This window comes from Dasypus novemcinctus, chromosome 22 (assembly GCF_030445035.2).
Source record: "Dasypus novemcinctus isolate mDasNov1 chromosome 22, mDasNov1.1.hap2, whole genome shotgun sequence".
NCBI lineage: Eukaryota > Metazoa > Chordata > Mammalia > Cingulata > Dasypodidae > Dasypus > Dasypus novemcinctus.
Genome location: NC_080694.1, coordinates 47,275,211 through 47,291,587, shown reverse-complemented (window position 1 = coordinate 47,291,587; position 16,377 = coordinate 47,275,211). Strand labels below are relative to the sequence as shown.

General features: G+C 43.8%; 1 long non-coding RNA gene across 1 annotated transcript; it reads left to right on the top strand.

The window, feature by feature from the left end:
* Positions 1-1,536: 1,536 nt before the first annotated feature.
* Positions 1,537-11,946, top strand: LOC111760151 (uncharacterized). Its single transcript, XR_002793928.2, has 4 exons — positions 1,537-1,611; positions 4,412-4,510; positions 7,746-7,856; positions 10,862-11,946. It is a non-coding gene; the product is annotated as an uncharacterized lncRNA (long non-coding RNA).
* The last annotated feature ends 4,431 nt before the right edge of the window (positions 11,947-16,377 follow it).

Here is a 16,377-nt window from a genome sequence, read left to right as displayed (position 1 = left end):
GCTGGGGAAGGTGATACCTGAAGCCTTTGAGGAGCGGCATGGGAGGCTAAGAATGTTCGGGAAGGGGGCCTCCCGTGAAATGGAGATACAACCCGCCTGATGCAGATCGGGGGTGTGAGACAGCAAAGACCTGATGCCTGGAGGAGGCTGGCTTGGCTTCCTAGGCTGGCCCATGTCCTCACTTGTAGAAGCACCAGCCGAGCATGGGCTCCAGGAAGGTGCCAGCGGGCACGCAGGAGGATGGGTTGGGGTGGACTTCCAGGGGAGATGGAAGGTCTCCCTCAGGGCTGCAGTCCCAGGGCTGCCTGCCTGGGCGTGGGAGGACAAGGGAGAAAATGTGGAGGAAGTTAGACACAGTGGAAGATGGCGGATTTATTTCTTCCATGATAAAGACATTCCTTCCCAGTGGCATATGCTATTGTTTATATGTGGATGGAGATCCTTGCTCCTTGGCTGAGTGTGTGGAGTACACAGGGAGAGTCGTGGGGAAAGGGGCCCCCGCAAGCCACACGTGATAAAACTGGTTTTAAAAGCTTGCACACTCAAACCTATTTACCCATGATTTATTCATGATCTACTTCCCTGGAAGTAACCTTGGAAGCATGAGGGCATTTCCTCTCCCCTTCTCCCATCCTCCCTATGTCCCTCCTTCCCTCCCTCCTCTCTTTCTTCCTCCTTCCCTCCTCCCTCTTCCCCTTCCTCCTTCATTTCTTCCCCTTCTAACAGACATTAATTTAACTCTGAGTACTGGACAAACACTCTTTTAGGTGTTGGGGAAACAACTGTGAACGAAGATATTAAAATTCTAGTTGAGGAGACCAATGATTAACAGGCAATCAAGGAAATCGGATGTGGCTCAACTGACAGAGCGTCCACCTACCATACGGAGGGTCCAGGGTTCGATCCCTAGGGCCTCCTGACCCATGTGATGAGTTGGCCCAAGTGCAGTGTTGCCGCACACAAGGAGTGCCATGCCATGCAGGGGCGCCCCTGTGTAGGGGTGCTCCACGCGTAAGGTATGCACCCCATAAGGAGAGCCACCACAGTGAAGAAAGTGCAGCCCACTCAGGAGGGGCACCGCACACACAGAGAACTGATGCAGCAAGATAATGCAACGAAAAAGAGACGCAGTTTCCCAGTGACGCCAGATAATGCAGGTGGACACAGAAGAACACACAGCGAATGGACAGAGAGCAGACAATGAGAGGGAAGGGGAGATAAATAAAATCTTTAAACAAACAAACAAACAGGCAATCAACAGCTTTGTCTTGGGTCCCTCTAGACCAGGTCTATTCCTGGCTTTCCCGTGCTAGACCCGCAATATTGCAGCTCTAAATGGCACTTACTTGGTGGTCGGGGGGTGATTTGTTCTTTCCCAGGGAGGTTTTAGGGAACAGAAACTCTGGCTGCTGAAAGATATTTGCAAACGCTGTAGCTATTGACCATATAGAGCTATGTTCAGAATTTGAAGCCTCCTCCCTGGAGGAACGTTAGAGATGGAGATAAAGGGAGATGGTGAAATCTCCTGTAATGCAGCCAAAGACGGTGGGAGAGGCCAAAGATTTCTGCCCCAGAGATTTTGGTGTGTTGTTGGGCATAGCATCGTGTCAGGTATGAAGTACAAGAACCACTGAATTCGTTGTGTTCAGTGCTTAATCCTCTTGGTTTATGTGGCGATGTTTCATACATTTACAAATGAGTCAGAGTACAATTTCAGAAATGTAAAATAACTCTTTGTTTGTCTTATGATTCACCAATATGCACTGTACATTGACCTGGCACTGCTGAGAGTTATTTGTGGTTGTAATGAAAGGAGCTTTAGGCTTTGATTCTGAAGACTGGGCTGTGGATCCCATTTCTGAAATTTTTTGGCTGACATTTGTTAATCTATGAGAGGAGGATATAGCTAGCCAACTCAGAGATGGTGGGCTGGGGTGGGGATTGAGTGTGATGAGTGTGAAAGTGCCTGGTCACCTCTGAAGCATTGTACAGATGTTAGATGTTAATTGACAGTTACTATTACTAAAGTGTCAGTTTACTTTTTTTAAAAAAAGATTTATTTTTATTTATTTCTCTCCCCTTCCCCCCTATTGTCTGCTCTCTGTGTCCATTTTCTATGTGTTCTTCTGTGTACGTTTGTATTCTTGTCAGTGGCACTGAGAATCTGTGTCTCTTTTTGTTGCATCATCTTGCTGCATCAGCTTTCCATGTGTGCGGCACCACTCCTGGGCAGGCTGTGCTTTTTTCATGTGGGGCAGCTCTCTGTGCAGGGTGCACTCCTTGCACGTGGGGTTCCCCTACACGGGGGACACCCGTGCATGGCACGGCACTCCTTGCGCGCATCAGCACTGTGCATGGGCCAGCTCACCACACAGGTCAGGAGGCCCTGGGTTGGAACGCTGGACCTCCCATATAGTAGGTGGATGCTCTATCAGTTGAGCCAAATCTGTTTCCCTCAGTTTACTTTTAACTAACTTTTAGTGCCCTGATATAAACTTGGTCATTTCGAGGATCTACCACTTACTACTGAAAACTAATTGTAATGCTTAGATTTGAGCTATAAATATCTCTGCCCTGTGGTGGTGAAAATGCCAAGGGAAATTCCCAGATAATAGTACCCATGCGTGAGTCTTTATCCAAATCTTCCTTCTCCCTTGATGAGAAGGCAATGTGTAGAAATCTTAGACAATGTTTTAACCGATTAACATATTATCAAGCTTTACTTCTTTGGAAGAGCTGCTCAGAATATTATTATGTTATCTACAGAACACTTCAAGTGATTCCAAGATCAAAGGAAGTTCATGATCAATACTTTCGGACTGGTTTTATGACTGTCACCTACTATTGTTTCTGGACTAATGTGGCTGGGACAAATGGACTGTCTCTCCTCTGTGTGAAGTTCTTCATCTGACAAGTGGGAAAACTACTGCTAGATTCCTGTCTCTAGGCAAGGCTTTTGAACAACTAAGGGTAGAGGTTGCTTGAAACCGCTCTTGGTTTAGATACTGCTACAGGTCTTTGTGGGATGAAAGAGACGTATTTCAAACACCAAAATACATAAAGACTGACTCCTTCACAGCCCACACCTTCTAGGATGCAACATGGATTGAAAACCAATGAGCCATATTCTGCCAGGTAGAAAACTATCTCTTGGGATCCAAATGAACTCCCTTCCTTTCCACTAAAGTGCCATTTATTACCTTATAGAATACCCAGTTGGTTTCTAAAGAGCTGACCGGTAAGTAAAATGAAACAAAATTAGCTACATGATCTTGTAAATTGGTCTGTTCTGATGACAACAGACAATGACAGGGAAAAAGTGCCCTTAACTATAGCTGTACTAGTTACTATAGATATAGCCCTGTGGTTTTCATGGAGTGCTCAGGGAAGGAATCATTCTCACCGTAGAGTCTGGATATCAACACTGTGGAGTTTGGACATCACACAGGTCCTGCTTCTACTGAATGTAACAAACTACAGTTTAAACAGTTGGAATATTAATACCAACAGACAGGCTGCCAATGAAGACCTGCTGTGTTCTGAACTGTAATTGGGGGAGAAGGAAAGGGAAGGGAGGCTACTTAGCGGATAGGACCGGATCGAGATCCATTCTTGTGGTGCCAGGCCCCTTGGTTGGTGAGAGAAGGTTCAGGACTCCTAGAGACCAGGGGCTTGGAGGCATGAAGAGAGAACCACAGTCTGCTTAGCTGCCCCAGGATTCATTTCTGACTTCTTGATGAAGCAAAACCCCACACTTTTAGTTCTGAGAAGATCAACCAAATGAACCAAGCACCAACCCCTTGAGAAACAATGTGAAAGTTGTTCATGGGCCAGCAAGACTGACCTTATTTTTTGCCTCTCTGCTCTCCAACTTGCCTGCACCGGCTTCTGCTCTCTCTCTTGCCCCAGTACAGAAGCAGTTATCCTCGGGCTCTCAGGTCATCCCACCCACGATTTAATATACATGTGCCTATTTCTTGACAATACAAGGCATCTGTGATAAAACATGGCTAAGGGGCAGGAGCATCAGAACCCTGCAGGCTCCCAGAACATATTTCCTACAGCCTTTGGCCACTAAATGACAGTCCCTTCATCTCTACCACCTTAATCCAAAGACTGGCAGATCTGGAAGGGATCTGAGTGTTCATTTTCTTACCCACCATTCTCATTTTTCAAGATGAAGAAAGGGATACCCAAGAGTTAAAGTGACTTGCCCAAGCCACAGCTGACCAATGGCCAAGTTACTCGAAGAACCCCAATTCCCACTGTCTTCTACTTGAATATCACTGGGGAGGCTAGTCGCAGAATACTCAGTGAGCTGTGCCCTGGCGTTGGCATGGATTCCTAGTCTAGGGTCCTTTCAAGGCTGTGCCCTGGAATCATGACCTTTGTCTCCTTTTTCCTTTTTGAGATTGTCACCTAATGTCATGCATCTGTGTCCTCAAATGGAGGCTGAGGTTAAGAAATTCCTCACGAAAGGTTGGTCTGAAGTTCATATGGAATAATGGAGGTAAAGTGTAATTTATAATTTTAAAACATTCTGCTGGTATAAGATGATTATATAAATATCCACCACATATCAATCCTGTTTTTTGGCCTGGAGCACCTTAATCCCTAGGTTGTCCATAATTAATTTCAGCTGTATGATTAATATGTTAATGAAGCCCTCATTCAGCCCTGGGCACTTAATTGTCCTATAATTTCTTGGACTCCAGTTGGGAGTCTGTGCTCCCAGGCTCTGCAGGGCTTTTTGTGGAGAGAGTGTGTCTTGTCTTCACCACTTTTCAAAAATCCCAAGTCCAGCAATAGACAAACTGGAGGACTGATACGGCTGCATATCCATTGCGGAGAACCTTTGCTACAGAGGGGCTCTGATTACCAAAATTCAGACTAACACGTGAATTCCTAGGATCCCCAACGATTGTTCAGCATCCGAAGATCTTAGGAATGAATGAGGGTGGACAGAGGTCCTTAACAGGGTAGAGAAAGAGTTCAGAGCACGTCAGTGAGCAAAGTCAAAGTGTGATCTTTGGAAAGCAGAAGACTTTTTAATCATAATGTAACAGCTTATGCTGCTTAAAGTTTCATCATTTCCTTTCCTCCAAATCTTGCCCTAGCAGAGTGGCTAGTTGCCCCAACAATTGTTTGCTGGAACATCTACTGGCAAAAACAAATAAATAATTGTAAATTCCTGGTTTGAGAGATCCTTTCCCGGTGCAGCCCCCAGTGTCTGCCATCTTTGTTGTTTTGCTCTGTGAGGATTTTCTCAGTCTCTGCATGTCTGGCTCCATGGGTAATCTTTTCAATGTGCAGGAATATTTCAGAAGGGAAGCAACAGCATCTTGGACACTGGAAAAACTCAAAGAATTCTCTTTTCATACCTGCTGCAATGTGCTAATGACCAAAGGTTACACAAGACACAAAGTTTTTGGCTCTCCTGATATGAAAAGTTAGCAAAAAGGCTTCATGCCATTTTCCATCGCCGTTCCGAGATCACATCTGTTTGGAGCTGAACCGTAGCATGTGTGCTGGGGAACCTGTATGAAATTAACTTTTATAGCTGCCTTTACAAGCAGGATCTTTTATTGTCTACAACTTGGCCAGGATTCAGGAAGTTCCCGAAATGATTTATTGTCATATGTGCCTATTCTATGGCGGCCGATGAAACTGATATATTATTGAACATATGCAGGCATTCTGGCTAGAGACAACGGATCATCTAAACCTTTTATCCAAAAGGATAGAAAGAATCACATTGCTGAAAGGGGAAAGAAGTTGAGTATTGGTTTTAAGCGAAATAATTATTTGCAGGAGCAAAACATTTGTTACCAATCCTATAGTTCTTTCTGTTTGCAAGCGTAGTAAAAACTTACTAGAATTCAGAATACATTTTTTTAAGACAAATATTTAAACTACTATTTCCCACTAAATGTTTGATTATATTCTTGTAATATCAGGGATGCTTAGTTCAGTTTATTAGACCATGATAGTAAGAATCAAAGATCATGAATTTAAATTTCTTTCACATTAATTAACACTATGTACAAAAAAAAAAGAGAAAACCCTCCTTCATTTTAACAGAGGCCCCCTCAGTCCAACCAACCATCTCCCATATGGTCACAAGAAGAATTTGGTGAAATGTTTGGTTACACAACAGTCCCTCTGTACTTATACGTAGAAAACCTCAAGAGCACGTTTTCCTGTTGATGAATCTGGAGCATTTCCATATGTGAAAGATAGCATATTAAGGAACAATAACAATAGCTATGACAACATAGCTTTTCATTAAATCAGAATAAAGGATAGAAAATATCAAATATATGTTTACGATCTGCATTCAGAGCATATAAAATATTTAATCCTATGGCAAAATCTGGAGCTTCTGGATTCAGTGTGTACTGTCTCAGCCAGATAGCTAATCGACACATTCCTATTTCAACTGGAAATGGGTAAAGATTTGTGAGCTTCAGATGGATTTGGAAATGAAGCCACAAACTCCCGATCTTAGGAGGCTTGTTTAACCAGAGAGAAGATTTGGATCCACTTTCCTGGTTGTCACTGGAAAACATTCTATTGATGGTGTTGGTGGGAAACAAAACATCCCTAGGTATTATATACATATGGTCTGCAGGATCATTTTATAAGGCAAAGGTGAGGGACGTTTCTTCCCGGTGTTACTGGATTCAGTTGTATTTTTCCTCCTGACAATGTAGACACCCACTGTTTGGAACAGAATTTGGAGTCTAGTTTCAAGATCCTGCCTGGTCTACAGTTTATTCCATGAACACTATTTTCTTTAAAATGGAAGGAATTTATGTAGTTGCTACTTCCCTCATCTTCATAAAGAACTTTAGTTTTAACAGTGTCATTGACTTTTTACAAATAGACTAGAAACTGAATTTAAGGGGCTTAGATTGATTACAGAACTATTTATTATACTATTATCCCTAAAATTCTGACGTCATATTTTTGCATATGAGCTGACCCTAGAACCAGAATGAGTCCTGGTTAAGAAAGTACCTTAGTTATGTTCAGAAATTGCTTTCCCTCACCTTGAACTGTTAGGCGTGATGGTTTAACATAGTTTCATGTTAATAAACTTGTTTATTATCTGCCAGGCAGGTGAATTAGCTTTGAATAGTGAAATAATCTTTCATAATTGTAACTCCAGCTAGCAATCTCAGAACAGTAGGAACCTCTACCCAGGTGGGTCAAGTGGAAATGCACCCTCTTACCTTGAGGCTGGAAGAAGACAATTCAAAGTGTACATCTCTCTGTCAGTTCTATCATCTTTGCAAAGAGAGAAAGATTGCACATTTTTTAAAGGACTTTGAAACCGTCAAATGTGGGTCACGTGAATTTGGTGTGAAACTTCACGTGGCTTATCACTGATGCAAAAAAAAAAGCAATTGGTGATCTGGTAACTAATTACTAACAGCACTTTCACTATGTTATGCGAGTGTGAACAAGAATCATATGTTTATTATAGTTCATCCCTGTTGGTGTACTTACGTGTTACTGGTAAAAGTGTGATAATGAACAGCTAGTTGATTTCTGAGAACTGCTGGGGACTCCTTGATAGCATTCTTTTGTACTCATCGTGCCCAGAGGCCCTGGGGGCAGTGGACATGCTTTACAGAAATGAAAGAAGCTGGCAGTTGTGATTTAAAAGCACCCTGACAGACTTGAATTAGGAGATCCTGGAATAACCACCTGAAGCTGATGAAACTGACTTGGTGTTGCAGGAAGCTGCTGGGACTCTGAAATGGAGTTGTCTAGACTCTTCACTCAAAATGGGGATCTGCCTTACCTGAACATGCCAAGTCGTGCTGTGGAAATGGAATCAATAGATATTGGTGAGTGCTGCAGAACTGAATTAACTCAGGGATTCCAGGAGACGATGAGGACTTCATTATTCATTCAAGCACAGATCAGTAGCTGTAGATACCTAATTTGTTTGTTTTTTAAAGAGACTTTTATTCAAGAATGTTGAAAAGGTTTATAATGCCCATGATGGGGAAAAAAGGGCCCACTCATCAAACTGGATGATTATGGATTCAAAGAACTTCAGATAAAGGGCTAGAGATTTTTGTGCTGAAATATAAAAAGGGATGCTAAGGATATAAAGGCAGAGCAATTCAAAGGAACAAATTTGGAATCACAGAATCCTGAATTGGGGAATTAGAGAAGCGCTAAAGGGAATTGTCTTTTCTAAGCTCCTGCCATTTAGCAGATGAAGAAATAATATTAAGACCTTGTAGCTGGTTAGTGGGTAATTTGGAACTCTTCAGTCTCCTAACACCTAGACCAGTGCTCTCTCCAATAATCAATTCCTTAAGAACTTTCTCATCTCTAAATCCATTCTCACCAAGAAAGCATCTGCCTTGTAATTTGGTTTTTGGACCAATCTCTGTGCGGATAGCTGGTCTTGTGCCAAATATGTCTTTGATGGATTGAATTATGTGCCACAGTTTAGACATGCTCTTAATCTGTCTTCCTTTGGGTGTGAACCCATTGTAAATAGGACCTGTAGAAGACATTGTTTTAGTTAAGGTGTGGGCCAGCTGGATGAGGTGGAACCTTTATCTGGAGTTCTGGAGTTCTGGAGTCCTTTGTAAATGGAAGGAATTCAGATGTAATGCGAGAAAGCCACAGAACCGGAAGCCAGAAGTTGGAAGCAGGAAGTCAAGGGAACCCGGAAGAGAAAGGAGAGGATACTGCCTTGTGACCTGAGGCAGACATACAAGCCTGTGGCAGCCAGCACCAGAATATTAGTCTTTGAGAAGAAAGCACTGCCTTGCTGACACCTTGCTTTTGGACTCCTCCTGTACTCAAAACTGTGAGCCAGTTTCCTTTGTTTAAGCTAACCTAGTGGGTGGTGTTTGTCACAGAAGCCCGTTAAACTAATACAACGTCTCACTCCTTATTGTAAATTAGCAAGTTTACTCTCTGATATAAATCATGTATTGTGCCTCTGGGAAGTTTGAGTCATGTCCCAGGGTCACTGGCCTGTGAAATCAGAAAATCTGGATTCTGGTCTTATTTCTGCCAAGTCACTTCACTCCCTCAGGCCTCCTCCCCTTATTTATAAAGTTGGAAGAATGGTTGTGTGATCTCTCAAGGCCCTCTCAGCTCTCAAACTAAGATCCTATTTAAGCATGTTTGAAGGGGAGACAATGGGACCTCTTTCCAGGGCAGGAGGACGACTGTCTTTTTATGTGCAAATGTGCATTGTGGGTTCCCAAAGGGAGGTGGCTGTGAACTGCTGGTGGAGGTGAGGACCCCGGTGGCTTGACCACACCAGAGAGCAAAGTTGGAAAAGACAAAAAAGGTCTTTGAACAATATTGCTTCTAGGTGGGAGGATTGGCAAATGAACCTGGTAAAGAGTCTAGATGAAGCTCATTGAGAGTCCACTGATTTAGGAATTGGTAGAAATCAGAATCTTTGAGTTTCTCCAAGTGTGTACCAATGATGTTGTAGGAAAAAAATGATTCTGTGACCTCATAAGTTTTAAAAACATTGGGTAAAACAAAGTTAAAACTGGTTTCTTTTTCCTTCCTCCCTCCCTTTTCTGAGAAGAACAGACATTTTATTTTTAAGATAAAAGTTCTGTGGAGGTGATGGTAGCACAACATTGTGAATGTAATTAACAGCACTGAAATATATACCTGAAGGCAGTTAAGAGGGGAAATATTAGGTTGTATATATGGTGCTAGAATAAAAATTTTTAAAAGAATCATGGAACTGAAAAACAAAACACAACTAGTTTCTTTATTATGGGCTTCTCAGAGCCTTTTACATAGTAAATTGCTTTGGGAATCTCCAAGGTGCCAAATTGCCCAAATTTATTTAGCCATGGAACACATTGTTTCCTAGTACAGTCCATGGGAAATGCTGTCCTAAAACAGGCAGACAGGGAGGAGGGGAGTTTAGGTGACCCCCTGTAAACCTGTGGAAAGATAAGTCTCAAAAAAAAAAAAAAAATCCACCCAGAAGAGAAAGAACCAGGCACTCACCTCTAGATCCCAATGCAAGCTCACAGCCTATCTGAGCCTGGACTGGAAACTGTAAGGTAATGAGAATCTGTGGAGGAAACCGTAACCTTGACATGAAACCCAGGATAAAGTAGATGCCTTTTAAAAGGAGGCAGCAGGCCACAGCGTTCCAACACCGTCTAATGTTTTCAATGGTACCAAACTAGTGGTGTTACATAAATGGGTTCTAGCTAGTGCCGGGGCTGCAGATTATGTTGCTCATCAGGATACCCTCATAGTGAAGCAAAGGTGAATCTTTAAAAGATTAATTTTGCAGTGTGCAGTGTGATTCAAAGGGGCAGGTCAGAGCCCAGAGCAAGATCATGTTGAAGATATGTGGAATCTCCTGGCCAGTAGGGACCTGGAAATTCACGGATATACATCAGAGGTTCAGTGAACTCATGGGCACAATTTTTGTTTCAACAGTGTAGATGGCTTTCATTAAACTCTACAATGGGTCTATAATCTCCCAAACAATCTAAAGCCTAATGAGACTCATTTTACAGATGAAGAAACTGAGGATCAGAAAAATGGTTTCTTTGGACATCAGCTTGCTTGACTGATACTTTACTGTCACACTGGCAGTGAAGTCATCCTGAGAACTGGTGAGCACTAGGTGGAATGGAGAATCTGCTGTGTGAACCTTGACCATTCATTGGTTTCGAGGATGCCTTTGCCCTAGAATGAAAGCCCCTAGACTTTATAATGTACACTGTACTTCCCATGTAGCCTTTGCAGGCACCTGGCCTTTTCTACATCTGTGGTCCACTATCCTCTTAGTAGGACTGTTTATCCTCAAACTTCTAATTCAACTTATTTCTTCCAGAATCAACATCTTGTTAGCCACATGGGGACTTCTTCCAGCTTCACCCGGGATGCCAGATTCATCTTCTTCCACCCGCGATAGAATAGCAGGAGTGTTTTATACCTTGTCAGGTAGGGCCTACTGCCCCTATCCAGCAGGAAGTAATTGCAGAAGAAAGACCATCGTCCTTCAGCACCCTTTAAGAATAAAGATGTAAGGGAGTTGAGGTGGTGCAAGTGAGGAATCACCTCTCTCCCACTCAAGAAGGACCCAGGATCAGTTCCCAGAGCTGCCTAATGAGAATATAAGCAGACACAGAAGAACACACAGCGAATGGACACAGAGAGCAGACAAAGGGGGGGGGGGGCGTAAATAAATAAATAACTCTTTTAAAAAAAGAGAATAATGCTGTAAACTCTCTGAGGGGGGAGTTGAGGTAGGCTGGTAAATAGGGAATCAATAGGTGGATCTGGCAAGAAGCCCACTTGGCCATCAGTACCTCCCAAGATAGCTGCTGGAAGATCTTTGCCAGAACTCCCATTTGGAACGAGATTTCCTCCAGAAGCCAGAAGAAGCCCTGGATGTTCTCCAGGGGCCTTATCATTGGGCCCTCCCAGGGCACTGATGGGTGGGGTAATCAATCAAAACAGCAAACAGCTGGGACTCCTCCCCTGTCATTAGCGAAGGGGTGGACTAATTAATGGTTTAAAAGGCAAGCACTAAAGCAATCCACCCCTCTTGCCTCTCCCCCTTTGCCTTCTTTCCCCCTGTTCTGGCCTTCTCCCCCCTACCTCTGCCCCCATCTTGGATCAACAAGCTAGTGAAACCTGGGCATTTGTAATCTGTAATGGGGAACTGTAATCTATAAATCAACCCTCTTTATCACTTTTCAGCCCCTTCCTCTCTACCTGGGATCTGTTATTTTCTCCCATTTCTCTTCTCTCCATTCCTTAATAAATTACTGGCCTAACAAAAAACAAAAACAAAAGTGTATTTTACTTCCCATTTTACAGATAGAACACAGACAATGCAAATCACTCAGAACATTTGCACTAGAAACCTTGTATTTTGACTCTCATAAGGAATTACTCATGATCAATTTATGTATCCCATATGTTTAAAAAAGCAGATCTGAATTTTGGTTTTAAACATAAATAATTCTGAAAGGTTTTTTTCTGTGTTCAGTATCACACTGTGTTTGTGCCTTGGATATCACAAAGATTTCAAAATCAAAAGAGTCTTCATTTTACCTTTTGGGAACATGGTATAATTTATCTGCATGATTGCATTTTAATTAGCACTCCCATTGTCTATTTAAACATGTAAAGATATAAAACAAGCGAACCAAATAGGAAGACATATAGCCAAAGTGTTTGCTACCGTGCAGTTACTGAACACTGCCTTGGGATAAAGCCTGTACCAGACTCAAATTTAATAGTGTGAACTGGTTCAAAATAGATCCATTTGTATGCATAATCTTTTACATAAGGGCTAAAGCTGCCTTAGCAATTGTTGATCATTATGGAACTTTGCACAGCTCAGAGGATCTCCAAACATTCTGGGTGAGGAAATCGGCCATTCACCCAATTGAAACACAAACGTGGGGAGAGTTTTATACAGGGCATTTTTACACAGGTCTTGGGTGGCTACACGATGACCCTGCGTGTGTGCTGTTGGGCGTGGGGAGGGTAGGAAGTGTGAAACACATGGCGAGAAGTGACCTAAGGTTGGAGGGAGTTTTAACCCTCTATACAGCACAGCTCGGTGGTGGTAGTGGAACGGTGGTAGTGGAATGCAGGCTTGCTGCGGTCCTGGGAGCTTCTAGGTTTCAGAATTCCAATGTAGTCCGTTAAGATCAGAATATAAAGGCCACAGCAAAGAGAATTTGATCCTCGGGATCCCTAGAAGCTCGCCTTTGAGGGCTTAGCAGATGGGGTCCTGAGGGTTTCTGTTTGGCAGTGCCCAGTAGAGGGTTGGGTGAGTTGTGCTCAGGCTGGTGAACAGATAGCCGTGATTATCCACTAGCAGTCAGTGTTCATAATTAGTTGGTTTAAGGAGTAATGTATGGGGAAGCGGATGTGGCTCAAGCAGTTGGGCTCCCATCTACCATATGGGAGGTCCAGGATTCAATGCCCAGTACCTCCTGGTGAGGGCAAGCTGGCGAACTGGCCCATATGGAATACTGCACCGCGCAGGAGTGCTACCCTACATAGGAGTGCTGGCCCACGCAGAGAGCTGGTGCAGCAAGATGACGCAATAAAAAGAGACACAGAACAGAGACAATAAGAGATACAGCAGACCAGGAAACTGAAGTGGCGCAAGAGATTGAGCGCCTTTCTCCCAATCCAGAAGGTCCCAGGATTGGTTTCTGGTGCCACCTAAAGAGAAGACAAGCAGACACAGAAGAATACACAGTGAATGGACACAGAGAGCAGACAATGGAGGAAGGAGGGAGAAATCTTAAAAAAAAACAAAACAGTAATGTATGGATATTTTACAATATTTCTACTATAAGATGAAATGGAATACTTTTTATTACATGGTGCACTCATCTACCAGCTCATCTACTAAAACTCAGGTTCAGGGGAATGAAATGCTTAAACACTTCCTTGAAGTCACAGTGTGAACTTAAACTAGAGGAAAAACATACATCTATGAAGCTTTGAAAGACAACCTGAAGCAAGTTTAGAACCAGTAGCTGTTTTAGCAGCCCAGTGATAATTTTCTTGTGACATCTCATTGAACAGAACTGTTCACGGGACAGCACTGTTACTTTTTTTTGGTGGAATTCAGACTGATGCTTCTTGCCAAAGCAGACCATTTCCGTCTTTGTAATAACAGATATTATTAGAGACCTGGGGCAGTTGGGGAGTCACTTATCTAGAGATCTGGGGCAGGTGGGGAGTCACGTATTTAGAGACCCCTATGTGGGGAAAGACCAGCCACCGACAACAGGTTACGGGAGATTTGGGGGAGGACACTTGCTTGTTAGAAGCCTAATGCTCAACTTATCTAGTAATTTACCTCTTGCCCAAGCACTTATGTCAACTGACAACAGGCTGCTCCTGAGTTTCTCAGCCATGCCTCACCCCCTAGCTCCCACTTTCCTTCCTTTAACACTGTTCAATAAACCATCTTGTTGCCTAGTTTGGTCCTTGAATCCTTTCCTGCAATGAGACAAGAACCGTCTCCGTCAACAAGATGTCCATGGTATTTTGGGCCCTCCCGAAGATAAACAGTTCGGGACTTGACCTCTGAACTCTTAATGCACCCCTCACTCAATAAGAGATGGGGCTAATGGTAAGGGCCCCAGCTGATGACTTGCTTGTCCTCCCCCATCAAATGCCTCATTTAAAAAGTGTGTGTGTTGGGGGGAAGGGGGTGGACAACAAAACAAGGGTGGCAAGCCAGAGTCTTTGTCCGTTCTAGACTCCTCTCCGTGGTGCTGACAAATGAGAGGGAAGGCATACACTTCCTGCTCCTTTTCTTTAAACCCATTAAGCCCCCTCTCTGTAAACAGGTCCCTTGTTGCTTTTGTTTCGTTCTCCTCCCTTCCCCCTTTTGTTTAAAGCGTTGACAGTCCTATAACTGCTTTAGCCATCATTCTCCCAGAATACAACCAGCACAATGGCGTGGTTACAATGGAAGCGGGAGGCAGCCAGCGATTCAAGTGGGCCTCCCAGGCTTTCAACAGATTTGTGAGGCTGAAGCAGCCATCCCTGCGTGCTTGCTGAGGATGGGCAGGGGGGTTGCAGCGGGTTTTGTAAGGATCGAGCTACAGGAACACACTTCTGCCTCTTTAAAGTGTCACGTAGCGTGGGGGAAGGAAGCTGTCACTCCACGCTGCTCAGGTTCCTCCTGACTCCTCGTTGTTCTGTCTTGCTTATGTCCTAAGCACTGCGCATTGTACTGGGAGGTGAGTAAGACCTGCATCTGGCTGGCATGGAAGCCCAGGACCTGGTTGATGCTTAGTGCCATTTCCAAGGCCTTTGCTGACATTGCATCTTTCCCCAGTCCTTGGTGGTTCCTCTCAAGCTTGGATATCTCACATGCACTCATGCTGCCCCAGCAGCCAGGGTTTTGGTTCAGAAATCTTCATCGCTGGTTATTTCCCATGCTCTGTATTCTCCTGAGACCTGGGGTCTCTCGCGAAGAATTTGTATAATCTTCTGTCAGTCACTTACCTTCTCTGCTTTTCACTTTCTTCTTCTGTAAAATTAGAATAGTTCTGTGGTGCCTGGACCAGAAGCTTCCTCTGGGCTCTTGTTAGAAATGCAAATTCTCTAGCCCTAACAGAGACCTACAAAATTGCCCAGCAAGGGGCTTGTTCTCACAAGGTCTCCAGGGGATGGTGATGCAAGCTCAAGTTTGAGAACACCCGGGAGAGATGGTCTTTTATGTTCTTTCTCGCACTGGCATTTCCATGACTCTTGGTTTTAGGCTATCAAGCCAGGTCCCACCTAAAGCCCTACACATGGGACACCATTTTCCAGGGTGAAGCTTGTCAAGTGTATCAGCTGTGGGCCTCCTTGCCAATGTACAAATGAAGAATTATAGTCATGTGATGAAAGGAAAAGTATAGAATGTGAACTAGCGTGGCCGGTTGAAAGCCTTTCTGTTTAGAATTCTGTATCCCTCTTAAGTCAAATTGAAACGATTTCACAGGACAATAAGTTCTCAACTATTGTACCTCTCGAGGCAGCGTCTGCTTAGATGTGCACATTTACTTGCTCTGAAAAGAGAACTGAAAGGCTTTTTTTCTTCTTTTTTCCCCATACCCAGAGATCAGTTCTTTGTTTGATAAAGATGGCTCAAGAACTTGAATAATGCCATGTGGCTTCACCTGCTGCCAGTCACTGCTCTATTGTATCTCGAGGCTAGAAAGATGGCTTCCTCTGAAGTAGGCATCAGAGCTGCTGCAGCAAAGCTCTAACCCCAGGTCCCCCTGCAGACACAATTTCTCTGCTGATCTGCATTCCTCTCTGGCTTGGGTAACTTTTTCCTTATGTTTTTGGTCTCAGTTCAGGCACTGGCCTCTTTGGGCACATTCTTCCTGGAATTCGACAGTTGGGTTGGGAGGCACACCTCATTGTCCCCATAGTCTCCCATGCTTACCTGTGTCACAGCAGCCAACATGGGGGGTCCTAATCGCTACTTGACTCATCCGTTTCCCTGACTCAACAAAGTTCGGTGAGGACAGGGATGGTCCACTCATCCCTCATTTAGTTCCCAGTGTCTTACACAGTGGGTGGCACTTAAGAGGGAATCAGTAATTACTTCTCTGTGAAGAATGGCTCCAGGTCCCCTGGCTGCCCTCTGTGAGATTAATTATTCCCTTTTCTTACCCATGTATGTCGACGTTGATTCGTTTCACATTTATGGGTCAAGTAAGTATTGCCTGAATACAAGACATTGTGCTAGGTGATGTCAGGGATTCTGAGTGGAGTCCCTTGTGCCCTTTACCAAATGAACCAAGTGGCTTCTCCTTTTTTTTATGTGTTTGCACCTGTGTTGTGAAGGCCTGTTCCTGGGACACT